Here is a 22312-nt window from a genome sequence, read left to right as displayed (position 1 = left end):
GACTCACAAAAGGTCTACAACTTCCAGAAGGTTCCAGTCATTTCTGGAACTACATTCTAATAGGAGGCAGTTTAAATGGAGGCTCTCTTTAGCCAAGTGGGCAACATTAGTTTGGAGCTGAGTTGATTGGTTGGCGAAGTGGAGGTCCTGTGTTTAGCAGGTGTGTAGGTCTGTGAGTGAGAACACCTGGCTTTGGTTACAGAGAGAACAGACGCTGCTAACAGATAAGTCTGTCTCATTTGCGGCATAGTGTGCTATGCAACTTCCATAACCAAGCACCAAAGACTCAAATGAAAAAATAAAATACAAGGACATTTACTCAAGAAAGGATATTGATAACTTTCGTGCTGGTGAGGGTGTGGAGAGATGCCATGTGAATTGATGTAATCTCATAAAAAAAATCTAAAATGCCCACATCCTTTGACACAGGAATCCAACTTTTAAGGACTTATTTGACAACTCTAATAGTAGGTAAGGACAAACATGTTTGTAGCAGGAAGAGCTAAGATCCTAACTTCCAGCTCAATGGTTGAATAAATTAGGGGGTAGCAATACTAGGAATTACTATATTGATATTTAAAAATGCATCAAATCTATACATATTGACCTTGAAAGGCATTTTTGATTATATGAAATGAAAAAAATCAAACTGTAAATTAATATGCATACTGCAATGCTTTTATTGATAGAATTGAAAAAAAATCCTATATGACGTATATGCTTTTATGTTTATTTATGAGCATTGAAAAGATGTGGAAGTATTACATTTGTTACCTCGTGGACCTGGCGCTAAAGATGGGAGAAAGATATTAATAGTAACTCTTTTATACTCTTCTATATTCTTTGATCTATTGCAATGAATATGTATTACTTTAGAAATAAAAAGTGAGAACAATAAACTGGTGGGCAGCAGAAGCCGAGTAAAAGTTGCTAGTTGGGATTTTGTTTCATATATGTATTAGGCTTCCAAGAATTCCTGTGACTTTGAGTCCTTATTGGGTGTTACAAAGTGAAACAGGTTAGGAATTACACAGTGACCAAAAAGTGGAATTAATGCCTATCACACTCGATGTTTCCAGATGTCTGAATGCTATAGTCCTCGGGGCTGAGGCATTGGTGGGGCAGCTGAATACAACACCATGTCCACCATCCTGGGACCCTGTGCACTGTAAAAATAGCAACCTGATCCACCGGCCAGTAGTGGAAACTTCCAGCTGGGCAGTACTGATGTGACCATACTAGTGAGGGTCATTAATTGCACTGTCATGAATGAATCTGTTATAGGTTGTGTTCCCTCCAAAAAAAAAAAAAATATATATATATATATATATATATATATATATATATATATATATGCACACACACACACACACACACACACGTCCAAATTTGCAACACTTGCCAGTGTTATCTTATTTGGAAACAGGGTCTTTACAGATTAATTAAGTTAAGATAAGGTCAGTAGGGTGGGTCCTAACCTGACGTGACTGGCTGTGTGGTATTTGCTGGATAGTTAGTTTGGGCAAGCACATCCTGAATGCCCCTGGCAATCACTGTCTTGACAATGTAGCACTCCTGTCCTCTTTCTGTATTCCCATCAAGCAGAATGTGCGGAAGGATGTGTTAGTCCGTGTTCAAGGTCAGGAGCTCAGGGGATGGCCCACCCTGAAGCATCTCCCTCCTAAAGAAGAGTGTTCGGGGTAGGGGGGGGCTGGGTGGCTAAGTGGGTTAAAGCCTCTGCCTTCAGCTCAGGTCATGGTCCCAGGGTCCTGGGATCAAGCCCTGCATCGGGCTCTCTGCTTAGCGGGGAGCCTGCTTCCCTTTCTCTCTCTCTGCCTGCCTCTCTGCCTACTTGTGATCTCTGTCAAATAAATAAATAAAATCTTTAAAGAAAAAAAAAAAAAAAAAGAAGAGTGTTCAGGTGGCAGGTCTTGATCTCCTTGGAAATTCTAGCCATGCAAGGAGGGGAAGGGTCCATGATAGTCGCTTGGCTAAGTTGCTATGATATACAAACTTGTGGCACGTAGATTCCAGCAGCGGAAGATCTGTCTAGTCAGCCGCTCCTGGACTCTAGGTAAACTTCAATAAACCTGGGACTTGATTCCTCTCTCTGGGTCTCTTCTTCAGGCTTACTGGACCATCACCCACTCTAGGCATAGAGTCTCGTGGGTTGCAGCTGCGCATTGGCGTCCTAATGAGAAGGGGGAAATCCGGACAGAGACACACAGGGAGAACTCCATAAGCAGATGGAAGCAGAGATTGGAGTCATACAGCTGCAAGTCAAGGAGGACAGGTGACATCAGAGGCTGGGAACAGTATGGAACAGATTCTCCACTAGACCCTTAAGAACAAATGGCCCAGCAAATACCTTAATTTTGGACTTTCAGCCTCCAGAATTGTGAGACAAGAAATTTCTATTTAAAGTCACTCAACTTGTGGCACTTCCTTATGGGAGTCCAAGGAAACAGAACAAAACCCAAATATATTGCCAGAGAGAAAAGGACGAAAAATTAACGTGACCAAGAGGGGTCTCTATATGGCCAAAACGACATGACCAGTTATTAAAATACTATTCTTAATAATATTTCTGGAATGGTGGTCAGGAGACTGAGAGAACAAATGCACACACCACTTTGGAAGATGGTGTCAACATTTAATTATTATACTGGAGGATGTCTTGAGGAGAATATTCTAAATTGCACTAAGATATAGGTTTGCAAAAACCATCAGCAAAACCCCAAAATGATTGACAGTTTACAGTTTTCTGATGTTTGTTAATTGGCTTGCTTCCATCTAAATATTTTGATGTTATTTTCCTGAACCAAAAATCTGGTCACACTTTCTGCAGTGAGAAGGAAGTTTTCTATTTAAGGAAGCAACAATAGCGGAGTAGGCAGAGTAGTGAAGAGAAAAATCGCATGGTGGTCATCAAGTGGTTAGGGAGTGGGCTATCTGCATAGTTTCAGAGGGATACAGGATTTTCCTAGAAGTGGCCATTGTTATTTCTTAAAAACAATAGCTTTGTGTTTACTCACCAAAGCAGAAATGTATATATTTTATAATATTACTGCTATCTTTGACTACTAAAGATTTTGCTATCTTCTTGTTCGGTTGCTTGGTTGAGTGATTTAAAGGCAGGGAAATAAATGGTCCCTCGGCAGTGCTTCTGACTTAAGTGAACTAACAAGTAATTTACTAATGAAATGGATCACAATTATATAAATATGGGGTTGAGGGTGGGGGGCTTTTATCAAGCTGGCGATCAGCTAATTCGTTAAAGTGCTTCACAGGAGGGACGCTGTGGGAGGTTGAAGGCTGTACTGTGTACAGACAACCTCATGCTTTGTGAGCTGCTTATTCTCTGGGATGAATGTAGAAAAGCCAGCCCATGACAATAAGCAGACGTGTCGGGTGGTAGTCAGAGTAAATTCCACAGAATGGAGGGGAAACGTGCTCCTTCGATGTTATCTGATGGGCCACGCTCCCCTCAGTCCGGACGGCTCTGCCGCTATCCAATGAGACGCTAACATAGGGTACCCATGTGGAATGTATCTGCAGGTTCCCATTCTGTGAACACATTGTTTGCACAGATTACCGGATTTCCTTCAAGTCATATTTCTCTGCAAAGTCATAGGTCTCGTGAGCATACCTCACGCCACGAACGGACCCGAATAACTTAAAGAAGGTTTTAGGAGCAGTATTACCCTGGTGCATAGACACCTGCAAAACAATTTTTGTGATATGGGTGCCGTGAACTTAGAGCAATAAGGGGGAAAAAGTCTGGAAAACAAACAGGCAGACTCTGTTATCCCCTCTGAACTGTAGCCACTCGATTTCCTTTGGTCTCCATTGTCTTCAAATAACAGTGAATGTTCACTGTTATTTCTCCTCATCATCTGTCATAACTTATATCTGGCTTTTGCATGATCGCCCAGTTGCTCAGTCCTTTGGTCTTTTCAGTCTTCACGTTCCTGACTTTTATAATACCACTTGGTACTATTCAGCAACACTTCTGCTCTCTTAGCCGTGCCAAGCTGGACGAATCTCAATCTCCTCCCATCTTTCTCTAGTGTTGGTATCTTTCCTTCCTTAGCCTTTGAATGTTGGGTCTCCCTAAGGTGGTCCTCAACTCTAGAATCCTCTAGAGACAGATGTGAGGTAGGAGAGAATAGGCCTATGGTAGAAGGGTTCTGGCTCTGAAATTTATTACTGCAAGGAGGGGGAGAACAAGAGAGCAAGAGAACGAGAGAGGAATTTGAATAGGGTTCTCTTCCATTCACATTCCTCTCCGTAAGCATATGCCTGAGAGCATGGGAGCAATGAATCTGTTATCTCTTTAGTTGGATATGTGCCCAGTCATCTCTTATGACACGAGTATCTCTCAGTGCTGAGTGTGGTCCCACTGTTGAACTGGTCAGGAAGTACTTGTTTTTTTTAAGTTAAAATGTGGTCCTTAAGCTTCTCCATCTGGAGTTCTTGTAAAGAAGCAAATAGTGGCTGAGTGGGATTCACTGAAGGCCAGTACTGCACTGTCGTAATGGAAGACTTAAGGCATCCCAAGGGGGTTTTTAATGCTACAAGATATTCATTGACTTTAACACTTAACCCCCTGCATAAGATGAAATGTTACAGACTTTAATTAATTCACTCAGTGTCTCCAAAGAGCATCAAAATGTGCTCCCTGTAGGTTGTAATCAGTTTATAATGCTCCCTTAAAATGTTGCAGAACATCCCCATAACCTGGAGAAACATTTTTTTGTAACCATCTGTAGGTTTTGAACTTTACTATTTTGGTACAATTTTAAATTTACAGAAAAGATTTAAGTATAATACAAAGCATTATCATTCAGCCCTTTATATTCTCTCTTCTTTAAAAAAGATTTTATTTATTTATTGGACAGAGAGAGAGAGAGAGAGAGAGAGCATGCACAATTGGGCGGAGCAGCAGACAGAGGGAGAGGGTTAGGAGCTTGCCATGATGCTCGATCCCAGGACTCCAGGATCATGACCTGAGCCGAAAGCAGATATTTAACCAACTGAGCCACCCAGGCACCCTAATCCCTTTATATTATCTTAGGATTTTCCCATATTTACTTTATCTTGTTTAAAATATGTATAGATTACATATATAATGCAGGCATATATATACCCATACAGTATAGTATATGCATATATATAGTGTAATATATGTAGTTACATGTATGCATGCAATAATATACATTTATATATAAATATAATTTATAAAATATATAATTTATATAGTTATAATAGTGTACATAATATATAGCACATATATCTTCCCAATTCTGTACTCAGTGACTTCTCATTAATATCCTAAAATTGGCCATGGTGGAAATATTTACACCACAGAGAAAAACAAATCCTAGTTTTGAATTATTGTTATTTGTATCCGGAGAGCTGGTTTACCAGTACTATAACTGCTTTTAACTCTAAATATTTCATGTCCTTAGGAATATCGACATCCTCTTACCTAACCTCGGTAGAAAGATCAACATCAGATAATTTAACACTGATAAAATGGCATGACATAATCCAAGTCTATATTAATTTACATTGATGGCTCTAATAAAGTCCCTTGTAACTATTACTCCTTCTGGTCAAGGATCCAATCTAGGTTCCCATATTATATATATAGTTGGCTTGGAATGTCTCTTTAATTTTTTTTTTTTAATTGGAACAGTGTCTCTTATATATTTTTTTTGTCTTTATGACCTTCATATTTTTGAAGAGAATAGGACAATTTCAGTTTGTCTTTTTTATTCTTTTTTTTTTTTTTTTTTTTGGTCAGGAATATAATTTAAGGGGCAGTGTGTTTTCAGTGCATGGTATTAGGAGACAAATGAAGTTTGTCCCAGTTTCGGTGTGTTAACTTTGATCACCTGATGAAGGGAATGTACACTAGGTTTCTTTACAATAAAGTTAACATGTTTCCCTTTGCAATTAATCATTTAACCGTGAGGTTGTATTATCATCTGAGCTTTGATAGAGCATGAAATATTATAATGCATGAAATAAGTCACCTACATTATGAAAGAAAAGTCAAAGTTTTATTTGTTCTAAAACAGTTTAAATGTTACAGCTTTGTTTGGTTGTTGTTAAAACAGAAACTAAAATTAAAATACAAATGGTGAGCCACATGTCCTAGAGAGAGTTTTCTTTTTAAGATTTTATTTATTCATCTGACAGAAAGCGAGCGAGCACGTGAGCAGGAGCACAAGCAGGGGGAGCAGCAGAGGGAGAGGGAGAAGCAGGCTTCCCGCTGAGCAGGAACCCTGACTCCCCACCCCCACCCCCAACTCGGGGCTCTATCCCAGGACTCTGGGATCATGACCTGAGCCGAAGGCAGCTGCTTAACGAAGGCAGCTGACTGAGCCTGCCAGGTTCCCCACCAGAGAGAGTTTTCATGTTGTAATCATGTTGTCCTTGGGGGGTGAGCCTGGGTGTGAAAGAGAAGTGAGGGAGCCATGATGGCCTGGTGGGGAGGACGCGGTGGGGGTGTGCCTACTCCCTGCAGCACCCCCTTGTGGCTGCCAATGCTACAAGATAGTCTCCGACTTCAGTTATTTTGTCTGTAAAACCAGGATACAAGTTCTTTCCTCCTGGGGGCCATGGGAGAGATGAAATTCAATGGTGAGCACAGGTAACATTTACTAAATGTTGGGCGCTTGTTCATTCAATCCTCCTCTGAGCACGGCGCTCTTATTACCCTAATTTACAGATGCAAAAGTGTAGGAAAGCTCTGAGATGAGAAAGATTAAGGGCCCAAATGGTTCCTACAATGCCCTTGAATGATTGTCCCCCCAATAGGCATTTTCTTCCACAAATTTCATTTTACGCACTTGCTAAGTGTAGGATAGTAGAGCATCATGTATCAGAGATCAAAGGATGGGGACAGATGAAAACTTTTATAGGCTCATTTATCACATCCCACTGCCCTTCCCACCCCTCCAAAAAATTGATTTTTGTTTTTCCTGCTTGCTTTATTGTCTAGAATAGGGTTTCTCCACTTTATTCTACTTACATTTGGGGCCAGATAATAACTTGCCAGGGGCCGGGGTAGGGGTGCATCTGGTACATTCCTGGGTCAGCACATTCCAGGCCACTACCCATTAGATACCAGTACCCACCCTGTGACTGTGACAACTGAAGATGTCTCCAGAAATTGTAAAGTATGCCCTGGGAGAGAAAAATCTCTCCCAGTTGAGAACCATGGCCCTAGGGCATTGCCCTTCGTGCTAGTCGGATAATCAGGGACAGTTGACCAGGTAGAAGCTTTGTCTGCCCGTGTTGCTGTCTGATCTCAAGTCACTCCGGACCTAATTTCCTTCGTGGTTAAATAAACTGTGTTTTTCAGATCGAATATCCATACCTCCTGTGGAGTAAAATAGGAGGGCAATCCTCAAGATTTTGGTTCTTCTTCTCTTGCTGTTTGAAAACCAAACTCTCATTGCTTATTTGAAATGTCCTGGGACCAGAGTCCAATGCTGAGGTTCGCTCTAATCTCCCTCTCCCTTGGTGCCATTCTCTGAACCCCAGTTGTCTCACCTTTAGGGTGCTGTCCCAACTCAGACATCACAAATGTGAGTGCTAACAGGCTGGCCATGGTGTGGAATACGGAATCAGCTTGTGTACAGCAACGAGTGCCAAGGCCCATAGAGGACCCAAATACGGGCCCTGACCAGAGGCTTCCAAATTACATTTTTAAATACAAAGGTCTAGCTGGACTCCATTTGGCCTGTGGACAGTGGCCTCTAAGATCTCCTTCAGCTCCAGAGTCACTTCCTTTTTCTGCTAGATGAAATGTTCTTTAGTGACTTTCCCCTATGAAGGCTTTCTAAAGTTATAGATACCCAACAGGAAAAGGTCCAGAAAGCCCACACATTCATTTACACTTCAATACTCTAACAATCCTAAGAAGGGGATTGAAAGTTAAAACTAAATGTGTTTATTTAATGACCCACTAAGTAGCTCATATTATGGTGGTATGCATGGCAGCAAGAATATTTTGTACATGACTTAGAAGATATCAATGAAAACACTCTCATGTGTTCATGCATTCATTTATCTTGTCAATAATGTTTATGCAGCCCCTATATTTTGTGACTTTAGCTTTGCTAGCTTAACGTTTTTCTACAGACTTGGTAGTACCCGTGAAAGGAAAAATACTCATAGAATATGTAACTAAAGGACGTGTTTCAATGTTGCGCATGCGGTTAAGATTTTCCCAATAAGCTCCACAGTATCATTAAGAACCAAGTACAAATATTCATATTTGGTGAAACCAGAAAAGAGGAGATATCTCTAACACCCGCACACAGGCCCTCATTGGAATCTGATTCCCAATTGTGCCGCAGTGGGAGCTCAAGAGTTAATTTTAGAAAGCACTTAAAATCTGATATGAGAAATCTCTGTCTATAAAGAAACAATATCCTGAGGCAGGCAATTATCTGCTGAAATGAAAACAGAAAGACAAGCCATAGGATAACAGCTGAAACCTCAAAGAACAGAAATATTTATCAGTGGTAATTTAAAAATAAAATACATAAAATTAATCTCAAGGTCCTCTAGGATTTTTCTTTCGATTTAGTTCTCCATTTTTGGCAAAAATTCTGCCAGCTTGAGTTGTGGGCAATTTTTACTAGTGATGTTGAAAACAAAGGCCCATCCTTTCTCCATAGTTATCGGGAAAAATTGAGAGATATTCTTTATTGGAAGCCCAGATGTATTTATTCTGATGCACAGTGACTTTCTGGAATGACTGCCCTTTCTGAATGCTAAAACCTAAAGAGTAAAAGGATAAGGAAGCTATGACTAATCGGATGTAATTGCCATAAATTGGAGCTGCACACCAGGGTAGCAGGAATAATTACTTCTAGGGAGTTTATCACCAGCAATTTTAAATCCAAGGGGACACCAATGAGGTCAATTTTCCATGTATAAGCACAATGACTGGTAACCAGAGTTAATGACCATTTGATGGCTATTGGATTAAAGCCTGGGTGAGGGGAGAACACTATTTCAATTGAGGAATTTGTGGAACCGCAGTTATGGAAGGATCCTTGGAGATCATATAATTCAATCACCTCATAGTATAGAAAAGGACACCAAGGCTCCTAGTGGTAAAATTACTTGGGAAAATCATAAAGCTTGGTCTCTTGACTCCCTTCCAATGTTCTTTTTGCTTCTTGAGTTTGCCCCTCAGGATGCTCAGTGGCCTCTTCCCTAAGACAGATTCACTGTTGGAATTCAGAACCCAATTGGTTACTGACATGAGTCGGGCATTCGTAACACCAAGACTGACCTTCAGCCTGAATCTCCCTGCATCAGTCATCTGCTATTTCATGTGGCTGTCCCTCCCACCAAAACAGTCACTGAGTGGGCTAGATTTTGAGATGGACTATAGCAGGGTGCCTGGGTGGCTCAGTCGTTAAGGGTCTGCTTTTGTCTCAGGTCATGATCCCAGGGTCCTGGGATGGAGCCCCACATCGGGCTACCTACTTAGTGGGAAGCCTGCTTCTTCCTCTTCTACTTCCCCTGCTGTGTTCCCTCTCTTGCTGTGTCTCTCTCTGTCAAATGAATAAATAAAATCTTAAAAAAATAAACATAAAATGTACTATAGCAGACAGGGGCTGAAGTTTATATTAGAGTGTGATTTTTCTGTCTCAAAAACACTTAGGTCATTGCCTTTGGAAATTCTGAAGGTATTTATTTTACATTTTTCTATTTACTGAGTGCCTTGACATCTCCTAGACTGATGATGGGGGGCGGATGACATTTCCTTTTTTCCATCTCAGTCTGAGAATCAAAGGTGTTCCCCTGGGTAGTACTCAGAGCATTATAGCCCACTTAGATTTTTTTTTTTCATAATAAAGTTTATCAATAATATCCATAAAGCAACATCTAGGACTAAAAACATGCTTATAATTGGAAGTTTGAAATATAATGTTAGTCTGCTGATACTAAAATAAAAATGGATCTCAGGAATAATTTTAAAATCATTTGGTTATTCACACTAAATCATTGGGAAGTATGAAATGCTGAATGTATTAGATAAACATACACTGAAATTTAAATGTCACACTGATTTATGTTAACCTCTCAAAATCTGAATGAAGAATTTTCATGTTTTTCTTATATAATTATACCATAGAGAACTATGGTGAATGACTTTTCTAAATTTTTTTTAGATTTTGAAATTGATGCATATTCACTGAAGAAATTTTGAAAATTAAGAAATATATAAAGGAAAGCAATAAAAAAATCACTCATATCACCATTTAGACTAACAAATGTTATAAAAGGTATTTTAAAATTAATCTGGCACATTTCCTTTAAGTTGATGTCACAAGAAGCTTGTGTCTGTCTAGGAGGCAGAAACACCACTGGATAAGAGTTACAAACATATCATGTTACATAACGAGGGGTAAACCTATTTATATATAACTCGTGGTCTTAGAAGATTAAGGGTGTTAGAGGATTACATAAAAGATAGATAAAAAGATAATAAGTGGAGTGATTGGATGGAAGAAATCAAGGATGGGATCACCAAAGAGAGGAGCCAGAGAGCATTGTTGCCATTACTGTGCATTAGCCACGGCTGCTGGAAAATTGAAAAAAGGAACTTGGACGATTGCATGAGTCCCAAGAGCCATAATATGCAAAACTCATAAAATATATGTGACCCATATGAGAGTTCCCTAAACGACATACTCATGATATATGTGATGATAAGCCTTTCTTTAAAACGATCGCTTGGCAAAGATGGATGGTTTCTTGCCAAGAAATAATTCACAAAAATCAGGTTTTATTTCCCCTAGTGGTTGAAGGTGGGGGTCAGTGTAATTCAATGTTGGTACCTCTTCCTCTGCTCATCTGGCTTAATTCCGAGAGTGTGCTAAGTTACTCTACAGGTGGACTTAGCTACTCTTTAAGGCACCAGCAAATTATTTGTCTATTAAAAAAAGAAAGGCAAGTTTATCCAGTCAGAAAACCAAGAAAAAAGAGATTTTTGTTTTTTAGCATTCACTTGTGTTTTATGTAATTTTGGAGAATGATTTATTTCAAATTGTCTATGGCAAGAGGATGCACTATAATCTCAGTTCTCACAGCCTTTAAAGTGTTTAACCTGGCCCAGTTTTAGGGGTATATCTTAGATTATCTAGTAAAAGGGAAAATAATTGTTCTTTAAGCAATTACATTGAATGTTTTTTCTCTTGGTCAAGTTTTGATAACTACTAGATAGCAATGAGCTTGAAATCACATTTCCTGGCAAGTACCCAGAGTGTAGCTTAAAAAACTTTGGAGCTAGAGACAGAACAGATAAGAAATGGACCTCTGCCCTCCTCATGCCTCCGTCCTGCACCAAGGCATCTGGAGGCAGATTTCAAGAAGAACCAATAGTCTCTTCAGACACTCTTTGAATATACCCTATAGCACAGATGGGTATTGTTCTAGGTCCTTAATTGTTACCAAATAGAGCATATCCATTCTTATTTTGCACCAAGAAATTCCATTGCATATATAATTGTATATTTATTTTTTTAAAAGATTTTATTTATTCGACAAAGAGAGAAGGATCACAAGTAGGTAGAGAGGCAGGCAGAGAGAGAGGGAGGAAGCAGGTCCCCTGCTGAGCAGAGAGCCCAATGTGGGGCTCGACTTCAGGACCCTGAGATCATGATCTGAGATGAAGGCAGAGGCTTATTAACCCACTGAGCCATCCAAGTGCCCCTATGATTGTATATTTCTGTTGGTTAATTTCCTGTGTCAACTGGACTAAGCCACAGGATGTCCACCTATCTGGTTAAACATTGTTTCTGGCTATGTGTGTCAGGATGTTTTTGGAAAAGATTAGCATTTGCATTGGTAAACTGACTGAATAATGAAGAGGATGCCCTCCACAAGGCCGGGGCATCATCCAATCTGTTGAGAACCTGAATAGGTTAAAAATGTAGAGGATAAAAAGGTAGGCTCCATCTGACTGTTGAGCTAGGACACTGGTGTTGGAAGTCCTCTGGATGAAACTGACCCCTGATGGTACTCTGGTTCCCAGGACTTCAAATCTGGATTGGCTGTTCCACCACTACCTTTCCTGGGTCTCGGCTTTCAGACAGCAATGGTGGGATTTCTCAGCTTCCTTGGTTACGGGAGCCAATTCCTTGTAACAAATTTCACTCTATCTATCTATATATCTACCCATCTATATATCATCTATCATCTATTTATTTGTTCTGTTCTTTGGAAAAACCTAACATAATACCCTACCTTGTTACAATGAAAATAAACACGTATACCACTCACAAAACCCAGAGCAACTCCAGTGATGCCCACTGCTATCTTCCTTGTACACTGGTGGGGAAAAGGAGGGAAAATACCTTTAATGAAAATATAAAGAATGTCTGAGTATAATCAATCACACTATTTCCAGAGAAGGAAAGAAGTAAGCTGGGAAGGCATCTTGAAGGATGTAATCTTTGACAGTAGTATTACATTGAAAATGTGATAGTTTATGCTGGATGACTAATGGAGATCAAATATTAAGCAATTCTACTCCTTCCCAAATTTTCAAATGTAGACACACATAGCATTGGTACCAGACTAAAGGACAATATGGGGATCGCTATTTTATAGGTGTAAGCTTAAAACTATCCCATGATCATGTATAAAAACCACATGTTAATTAAAACCTGTTTTCCATTTCTTTTTTTTTTTTTCTTATTTATTTATTTAAGTTTTTAAATTTTTTTATAAACATATATTTTTATCCCCAGGGATACAGGTCTGTGAATCGCCAGGTTTACACACTTCACAGCATTCACCAAAGCACATACCCTCCCCAATGTCCATAACCCCACCCCCCCTTCTCCCAACGCCCCTGTCCCCAGCAACCCTCAGTTTGTTTTGTGAGATTAAGAGTCACTTATGGTTTGTCTCCTTCCCAATCCCATCTTGTTTCATTAAGTCAAGCAGAGAAAGACAACTATCATATGATCTCCCTGATATGAGGAAGTGGTGATGCAACATGGGGGCTTAAGTGGGTAGGAGAAGAATCAATAAAACCTGTTTTAAAACTAAAAACATATTAACTCATTTTCTAGAACTAAAGGATTTTTCAAGTGTCTTTTTAAAGTATAACATCAGTGTGCTCTGTTGAGGGTAACATCAGTATTCAACTAATGGTGTAGGACTTTGGGACCCGCTTAGTTCAGAGAAGCTACCTGGAACATATCCACAGAGATGCAAAATCTTTTCTTCGCAGACAACTCTATAATCACAATTCCAAAACTAAAGGAAACATCTTTTGCCAGAATATAGCAAGACACAGTGCAGGCAAGTAAAGGAAACGGTTTTCATTAGTACTACAGTGATTTGCATAGATTTGATGCCACTTGTGTACTGCATCATCTTTGCTGATTTGGTGTCCTGCTGCCTTGCTTAGTAAGTTAAACTAGGATGGCCGAAGGGTACATATCTTTGGTCATTTGTTGGAATTAAAAAAAAAAAAAAAAGGCAACACAACTGTGTGGTTAATTTGTTGCTATTATGTCAAATCAATTAACTTGAAAAGATACTGTTGTCAAGGAATGACCTGTTTGCCAATTTCAAGGTCATCATATACAGCAGATCAACTTCCATGGTGTACCTCCATGGGTCATTTTATCTTTAGCACTGTAATTGGCTTTTCTTCTTTCCTTTTATAAACTGTATGAAATTTGGGACAACTCAGGCTGCTGACTCCTTTGCAGAATGTTTCCATAGATCAGAAATTCCCGCTTAGGCATAAAAATATATCTGCGCTTGGCTGGTTGCAATTGCTTATAGGGTCAGCCTTACCCTTGGGGTACATTGGAAGCCACTGATACTGGTGTGATTGAGGAGCAAAAAGAAAGCTTCCTCTTGCAAAGAGGCCAAAAGAAAACAGTTTTAGGGTAAATTTGTGCTGTTTAAGAACGTTCTCTGAACCTCACTTCCCTCATCTTTAAAACGCAGGTAAAGATTTCTCATTTTAGAGTCATTTGTGGATAAAATGAAATAAACAAATACTTTACATATAGTAGGTGCTCAGTAAAGACTAATGACATCTCCAAATAATTATCATCTCCATTAACTTGTGGCAGGTTCTAGAAAGGACCATCTCTGACTGAAAGGCCTCTGGAAAATATTTCCAGAATATTCACATTAGAAGTACATTTCACATGTACTTCTCTAGGTAAATGCACTCCTAAGACCCTTTTTAGTTGACAGCAGAGGAGAACCTAAGGCTGAAGTTAGTGGTCTAGGGCTGGGGCTTTATTATGTGGAGGAAGTAGAAGGCACTGTCACCTTCATGTAGTGAGTGGCTTAACCACCTGTTAATAGGGATGTCAGGTGCCTTGTAAAGAGAATTTTCACCCATTTCACCAATGGTTTAACACCAGCTTTGTCCATTTACTTATTGTTATTCAAATTAGATCCAGGTTAAAATATCACTTCCATCGTATTCTATAAACTAGCAATTGTTTAAGCAGTTCATCTCAAAATCAGCCATAATTTCATTCTTGTTTACTCAACTTGAGGATGCTTCTCCATTCACAGATTTAGGAAATGGCTTAAGTTTTTCTGCTTCAATTACTGCTGGTTTTCAGAAAATGATTTGATTAATAGAGAATGTGATTTCATGCAGGGATCTTGCTAACAAGTGATGGGAGATACTTAAAGGTGATGCTTTCTTGGCAGCCATCAAACAGAAGGCTAGTCCAAGTGCTGTGTCCAGATATAAACCCACATTTAATTATTGATTAAAAAGGCCAAAAAAAAAAAAAAAAAAAGAAACGAAAGGGAACAGATTGGTAATCTCAGTTTATAAAATGTCAGGCATTGTTATAGCCTAAAATATGTGATATATGAGCATACATATGTGTATGTGTATATATTACATATTATATATGCATGTTATGTATATATGCATACATGTGTATATAATGTGTGCATATATGTGTGTATATTTATATAATAATAAAATATATTATGTATAATACAAAACAGTCTTTTTTATTGCAAACCCTTTATGGTCAGGACCTGCATTATCTTTTAGCTGTGGTGTTGGCACATAATACCAATTAGCAAATGTTTGTAGAATTAATTGATTATATCTGACTTTACAGGTACTTAGTAAAAGTGAACACATAGCCATAAAATGTTTATTATCTTCCAGTATTTTAAGCACTTTACATATAATAACCCATTTTAGTATCACAAAAATGCTGCAAAATAGGCACTATTTCTTATTGTCCCATGTAACAATTGAAGAAACCAAGGCACAGAAAGTTCAAGTAACTTTCTCAAGGTTGCACAGACAGTTAAAGACAGAAAAGGGATTTTAGCTCAGGCAATCTGGCTTTCGTGTCTGTGCTTTCAACTCTTCTGCTGTGATACACAATTTGATGCTATGGTGTTGCTGAATTGGTCTGACAGGGACCCCTGCAGCAGCCAAAGCTGGTCAGCTTATGAGAATCTAAAAGAATAAGAGTAAGCTTCTGGCTGTCTCTTACTTCCTCTTGTGAAAACATGTCAGTGTCAGGTATAAGCCCAATTTAAAATACAACCTATGGGTCAGACACACAATTTGTTTTAGGAGTCCTGGGATGACACTTCAAGAACTGGTTGTTAGCTTCCTGAAGTTAAAACAAGCTACAGTGAGGGTTTGTGAGGCTGCTGCTACCCACCACCCCCAGCATGTGTAAAAGGATTCTGAGGCTGCATGTGCTGGGCACAGGGCTAAGTGACTTATCTGTATTATATTCTGTAATCATCACCAGAAAAACAAAACAAAGCAAAACAAAGCAAAACAAAATCCATAAAACAAGAAGTCAGCGCTATTACTTTTGTTTCTCAGGTCGTGAAATTGAAACTCAAAAAGGTTAAATAACTTACCCAATGTCACAGAGTTAGTAAGCAACAGAGCCTGGATTCAAATCCGTTCTGTCAGGATATTTTTAAAGATCTATCTATTTTTTCATGGGAGAAGGGCAGAGTGAGAGGGAGAGAGAATCCTGAAGTAGACTCCCTGCTGAGTGCAGAGCCAGACCCCCGGGCTCGATCCTAGGACCCTGAGAGCATGACCTGAGCCAAAATCAAGAGTTGACTGCCAAACTGACGGAACCACCCAGGTGCCCCAAGTTCTGACTTTAAAGCCCAAACTCTTAAACACTGTCATACACACATATTTGGAATTTATATGGCATGAAGTTGGATGTGGTACATTTTGATAAGTTTGGGGAAAAGTAGAATAGGAGAAGAAGAAAAGGAAGCAAAGTGAAGAGTTATTAATTTTTGATGACAGGTGAGACCTAGTAGGATTAGTTCTTGTTAAGATTCTAAGTGAAACTCAGGTGTCATTCTTGGAGCTGTCAAAGAGAACGTGGCCTGAGGCAAAGGAGACTATATGATAATTACATTTGGTAGTGGCTCATAGTCCCGCACCCTTGGAACCAAGTCTTCTAGAACCATTTCAGTGCTTTGGGACTCAGAAGGCTGTTAAAAAAATCAGTGGTCTCAGCCTCCAGACTCTCAGTTAAAGGGATAACATAGTAGCAGCTCAATGTTTTTTGTTTGTTTGTTTGTTTTGTTTTTTAAAGAATGCCTTCCTCCCAGAAAGAATCGTGTAATGTTAGAAAATAAGGTTTTAGATATGCACATAATTCGTTAGGGTTTCTTGACCCAAAAACAACTATCTAGAAAATTGTTCTAATCCTGTGTGCAAGTGGAAGTGTTGTCTATTCAGAAATAGAACGTCTTTTCCAGGCGAAGTTGTCAAACTTAATCTAGGAAGAGGCTTTGTCTAGGCACCTGTGGACCAAGCGAATACCCAAGGTTTACTCACACTGAAAACAACAAATGTGGGTATAATAGACTATTGAGGGAAATCTAGGGGATAATTAAGACATATTTGAGATCCTTTGCAATCGACACCATTATACAATATCACAGGGCACTTTTCATTATAGATAGGTCCTTTCTGTTTAGCTGCTAGAGTATTTTTAAGGTATATGTGTCAGACACTGATCTAGGTGCTGAAAATATGACTCAGTAATGCTGGGACTTAAATTCAGATAATATTTTAGAGTTTATAGTGCATTAATATACATTACCTCATTGAACGTTGAGCCAATTCTGAGAGTTTGAAAGAGTATGCATGTTTGATCCTATTTTATTTTATTATTATTTATTTATATATTTATTTTTGAAAGAGAGAGAGAGAGAGAGAGAAAGAGAGAGAGAGAAGGGGGGGGTGAATGGCAGAGGGAAAGGGAGAGAGAGAATCTTAAGCAGGTTCCACGCTGGGCATGGAGCCTGATGTAGGGCTCGATCTCATGATCCTGAGATCAAGATCTGAACTGAAATCAAGAGTTGGATGCTTAACTGACTAAGCACCCAGGCTCCCCCCTTTTAAACCTTATTTTCTTTGTTATTTTATTTTATTCTTTTGAGAAAGAGTAAAACTATTTTAAAAGAAGAATAACTTTCAGTATTCTTCAGGTTATTACCTGTGTTCTAGGCTTTGTCATTCCTCTCTTCAGTTTCTAAATTCATAAAAGTTTGGTGATAATGTCTTTTCTACCTATTTTAAAGGATTATTATACCATTTAAAATCAGGCAAATGTTGTAAAACTAATTAATAAAAATAAAATTAATGCAAAAACCAGATCACTAATCATACCAAATATTTATTTATATATATATTTATTTATGTAATCTTCTAAAAAGTACTTTATTTTTTAAATTCAAGTATAATTGACATACAATATTATACTAGTTCCATTTGTAATATATAATAATTAAACAATTCTATACATTTATTAGTGCTCATCAAGATAAGTGTACTCTTTTTTTTCAATTTTTTACAACTTTATTTTTTAAGTTTTTTATTTTGGTTCTAGTTAGCTAACTAGAAATAAGTATTTAGAATCATTGATTTTAAATCATTTTCTCATTGCTTTTCATTTTGTCTATTTTTTCCATTGTGATAGAGTAGGTTATACCAAAAAATGGTTATCCAAGTCCCACAGCTGTAAGTAGTAAAAAGTTATAGCCAAACCAACATGTTTATATAAAGGTACTATCTGAGTGTCGTGTTTTACTTCATCTAAATATTTAATTGGCCAACCTAATTGTAAAAGAAACCTAAAAATGTGGGACCACATCCTTGAACAAATCTCTTGTGTGAAATGTTATGATAGCTCTATCTACATCATAGAACCAATGTCTATCATGTTTGAATAGGTAATTTTGTTCCACAACAATATGCTAGATGCATAAACATTTACAATGAAAAATACATATGCTTATGAAGCATGTGTGTTTACTGTAGGAATACTGCAATTAGTGGATCCAACATTCTAGCCTCTGAAACATTGGTGGAGTCCCTAAATGCAGTTTAGGATTTAAAATTCTGCATCTTCTTCTAGCTATCACCATATTTTATAATTTCCCTTTTACTGCCAAGCTTTTCGAAAAAGAAATAAAAACCATATATTTCTACTGCCTCATTTTCCATTCATTCTTCAATGAATCATAACCTGGCTTCAATCCCATTCATTCTCTCGTCAAGGTCATACATGAACTCTTAGATGGTATAGCCAATGGGTACTACTGAATTCCTTTATTCTGTTGCTACTACAGGATTTGGCACTATCAATATGTCCTTTTGGAACTGTCTCTTCCCTTGGTGTACATGTTTCTCTTTTCTCTTGATTTTTCTTCTTCTCTGGATGCCCTATTTTAATCCTGTTATTGAGCTCAACTTATTTGGGCCACACTTTAAAAGTTGATTATGTAAGAGATTCTGTTTGTGACCTCTACTTTTCTCATTCTATTCACATTTTTATGTGTTCCCATACCTACGATGATCACCTGTACCCTTGATGACTCCAGAATTTCTATATATCTTCATATTTGTATCTTAGACTTCTCTTACATCATAGCCCTGGCTGAAGCTGGTCATTGGCTACTGAAAATTTTCATGTACTTCATGTATGCATCCATATGTCTATTTATTAATTTATGATAGCTTTTTGTATGTCCCACAGGTATCATAAACTAACGTGTCAAAACCAAACTCTACATCGCCTCTGTTTTCTATCTGATCCCTGGAGATGTCATTTACCCAGTCATACAAGTTTAAAAACCTGGTGATGTAATTTATCTGCTAAAACAATCTCTGAAAGTGTACCTTCCCTTGATATATATATATAATTGTTGTTGTTGTTGTTATTCTTGTTGTTAACTCTCCTCAGGTGTTTCTAATGTGCATATGGGGTTGAGAAATCTGCTGTAGATCAGTGCTCCCCCAGTGCTAATGTGCACAAGAATCATCCACGAATCCTGTTAGCTATAAATCCTGATGAATGCGGGCTAGGTTGTAGCCTGAGCCAGAGCATTTTTAACAAGCTCCCAGGTGATGATAAAAATTATTTGTGGACAAACTATTAAGGCTCTAAATGATTTTGTGATACTATAACCAGCTGACTTTCCCTCTCTTAGGGTTTTCTTGTGGAATATGTGAAATGTTCCAAAGATGTGGGTTCTTTCCCCCATGCTTCCAGCAGAACAACTTTTGTGTGAGTCAGGTATTAGTGATGCCTTTGTCTTTCCTCTGTCTGCATGTTCTAGTTCCTACCCGGCACTTTGGCTATGGGATTGCAAGAGCTGCTTAGAGTACCAAGTCATTCCACACATAAAAAGAACCCTTTAGGACTTGCCTTTTGTCCCCATCTCCAGCTTCAACTCCTACCTCTTGTCTTAGGTCCTACTGCCTTGCAAGCAAAGCCATTTGTACATCAATATATATACCATCAACTTGTAGGGTTCTGTGTTTTTATGTATACTATACCCCTCCTGAAAAACTTTCCTCTATACCCTATTTATCTTTCAAATTGCAGCTCAGAAACCATTTCAAGTTAGAAGTTATTTCTATGTGCTCCCATGATGCTTTTTATTATCTCCACCAAGCACACTTATGCTAATGTTTTTTAGAGTTCAGCTTACTTGACTATCTTTCAATTAACTGCATATTCTCTGAGGGTAGTATGAATTCAGTGTCCAACAATGTGCCTGGCACCCTGAAGGATCCAGTTACTTTCTGCTGAATTAATTATGGCTCTTGTTGAAATTTAAGGTGACAAAGGAATTTACATAGCCATCAATTTATTTATCAAGCTCTTGCATCTCTAGATATTTTTTCTGCTATGATACAGTCAGGTCAGGCAGCAAAATGAGAGTACATTAGGATTAAACATGAAAAAAACAATACAATGGGGTTGTTTTCAATAATTTATATTAGTTCATCCCTTGATGGTTCATAGGTCATCCAGTCGAACTTCTTGTCTATTTCAGTTCTCAGATATTTTGAAGTTTCCTGGCGAACAAAGTCTATAACAAAAGTATCGCAGGAGAGTTGGAGTTTTCTAAGTAAAAGGCTTAAAATAGACAAGATTTTATCCACAAAGATCATTCTTTTTTACCAACAGAGCAACAATCAATGTTTGCCTAGGGAATAAAAAATTAGTTCACACTTGATGGTCAATGGAGCCTCAGTTCCTATCTTTATCCCAAGGATGTTCTCAGTCACGACATTTGGCACTTGACACCCGGCCTGACGTTATTGAACTTGGCCTGTATGCTTCATCACGGTTCACACACTGCAGGCCACCATTAGCCTGAATAATTAAGAGTTGGATAAGTCTTCTCCTTCTAAGATGCTGTCACGAATTTGAAGGGTTTTGAAAAAATTTAAGTAATTTGGGTAACTTTGCAAACTCTTTATTGAGAGTATTCGGGTGAGACTCTAAACGAAGATGTCTTTAAATCAAAAGATTCACAGGCAAGTGTGTTTTCAAAATGGTTTCTTTTAGAAAAATCTCATAGCTAAACTTGTACCTGAACTGAATTTGTCTTATTCAGAAAATCTACAAATGAAATATATAGATTTTAAACTCCCATTCCCTTCCCTTACCATGAGCTATTGAAAATACACTGGCAGTCACTTACTATTATAAAAATCAATACCTTCGAACAAAAGGGACTGTGTGTTAGCTAAAAGCCTAAGGCAAAGGAAAGCTTCATTGGGAATGACACTTCATTTGTTTGGGTGGAATTTAATTGGCTTGAATAAAACTGAAATGCATCCGATCTTTTGTTCATTAAAAAAATTGAACTACTTAATTGGTGACTTAGACATGGCTTTATGGTTTATCAAGTTCAGAAGATAACACTAATTTCAAAGCCTTAAAATCCCATTTAAGTGCAATCAACCAGTTTTCTAAATATTCAAGAAAGTAAATGGTGCTTCATCACCTCACAGACTCAACAAGCTATTGCGATCTTTTATTGAGCCAATTCTTACTAAGAAAACAGCTGTGAGCATCTTCTCCCTCGTGAGTATAAACTCCATCAAGATGGAGTGTTTAGACATTTTTGTTCAAAGCTCTATTCCAGCTTCAGAACAATGCCTGGCTTATATCAGACTGTCAGTGAATGCTGGAGGAACATGAGCGACAAGGTGCCTCCTTGTCCCACTCCAGAGTGCTGTGGAAGTGTCACTTGTCAATAAACTCTGGTAGAGGGTCAGCCTCCCACAAGGAGCTAGTTTACTGATGAACATCAATGAAGTAGAAAGAGCTCCATTTTCTTTTAGCAAGGCTTGTGAAAGGCCAATTTAGAATCTCATTTTCGACTCACTACAAAAGTGGTATCTTCTACCTCATCTTTTATCCCCCTTAATATCCATGCCTATGCAAAACCCTTAGGGCAAAGTTACAAATCATACCATGGCTTTCAAGTTCTTACAGAAGTTGCCTGTATCATAATTGGTTGTGTTTTCCCTCCTTGAGGAAAAACTGTCCCTCAGCAGGACTGAACCATTGGGCAGTAGGCCCAGTAGAAATCTTGACTGTCTGGCAAAATACGATGCCCAGAAGAGGATGCGTTGATGTACGAGGCCCAGAGTGGACTAGAAGGTATGTGTAGTGGAGGCAAGCAAGCCAAGTATGTGTGCAGAAAACAGGAAAAGATACATATGCCGTGATTAGTATGAGGCAGCTCTTAAAGTACCATATCCTAATACAAAGTGAAGAGTTCACAGAAAGATTTCAGTCCTCACAGTGATTGGTTACATTAATTTCCCAGGGTAATTTGCCATAACGAATTACCACAAACATGGTGACTTAAAACAACAGAAAATTATTCTTTGAGAGTCTGGAGGCTGGAAGTCTGAAATGAAAGTGTCAACAGAATTGGTTCCATGGGAGGCTCT

General features: G+C 38.4%; 1 long non-coding RNA gene across 1 annotated transcript in view; it reads left to right on the top strand.

Annotated features, from left to right (window-relative positions):
* The window catches only part of LOC131828912 (uncharacterized), a 461649-nt gene that overhangs the window by 363704 nt on the left and 75633 nt on the right, over positions 1-22312 (top strand). Inside the window, exon 6 of the long non-coding RNA XR_009352604.1 lies at positions 2128-2315. This is a non-coding gene — a long non-coding RNA (uncharacterized LOC131828912). The remainder of the gene's footprint in view (positions 1-2127; positions 2316-22312) is intronic.

The sequence above is a fragment of the Mustela lutreola genome, chromosome 4 (assembly GCF_030435805.1).
Source record: "Mustela lutreola isolate mMusLut2 chromosome 4, mMusLut2.pri, whole genome shotgun sequence".
In the NCBI taxonomy this organism is placed as follows: Eukaryota; Metazoa; Chordata; class Mammalia; order Carnivora; family Mustelidae; genus Mustela; species Mustela lutreola.
The sequence above is the reverse complement of the archived record's forward strand: the minus strand, read 5'-3'. Positions and strand labels throughout refer to the sequence as shown.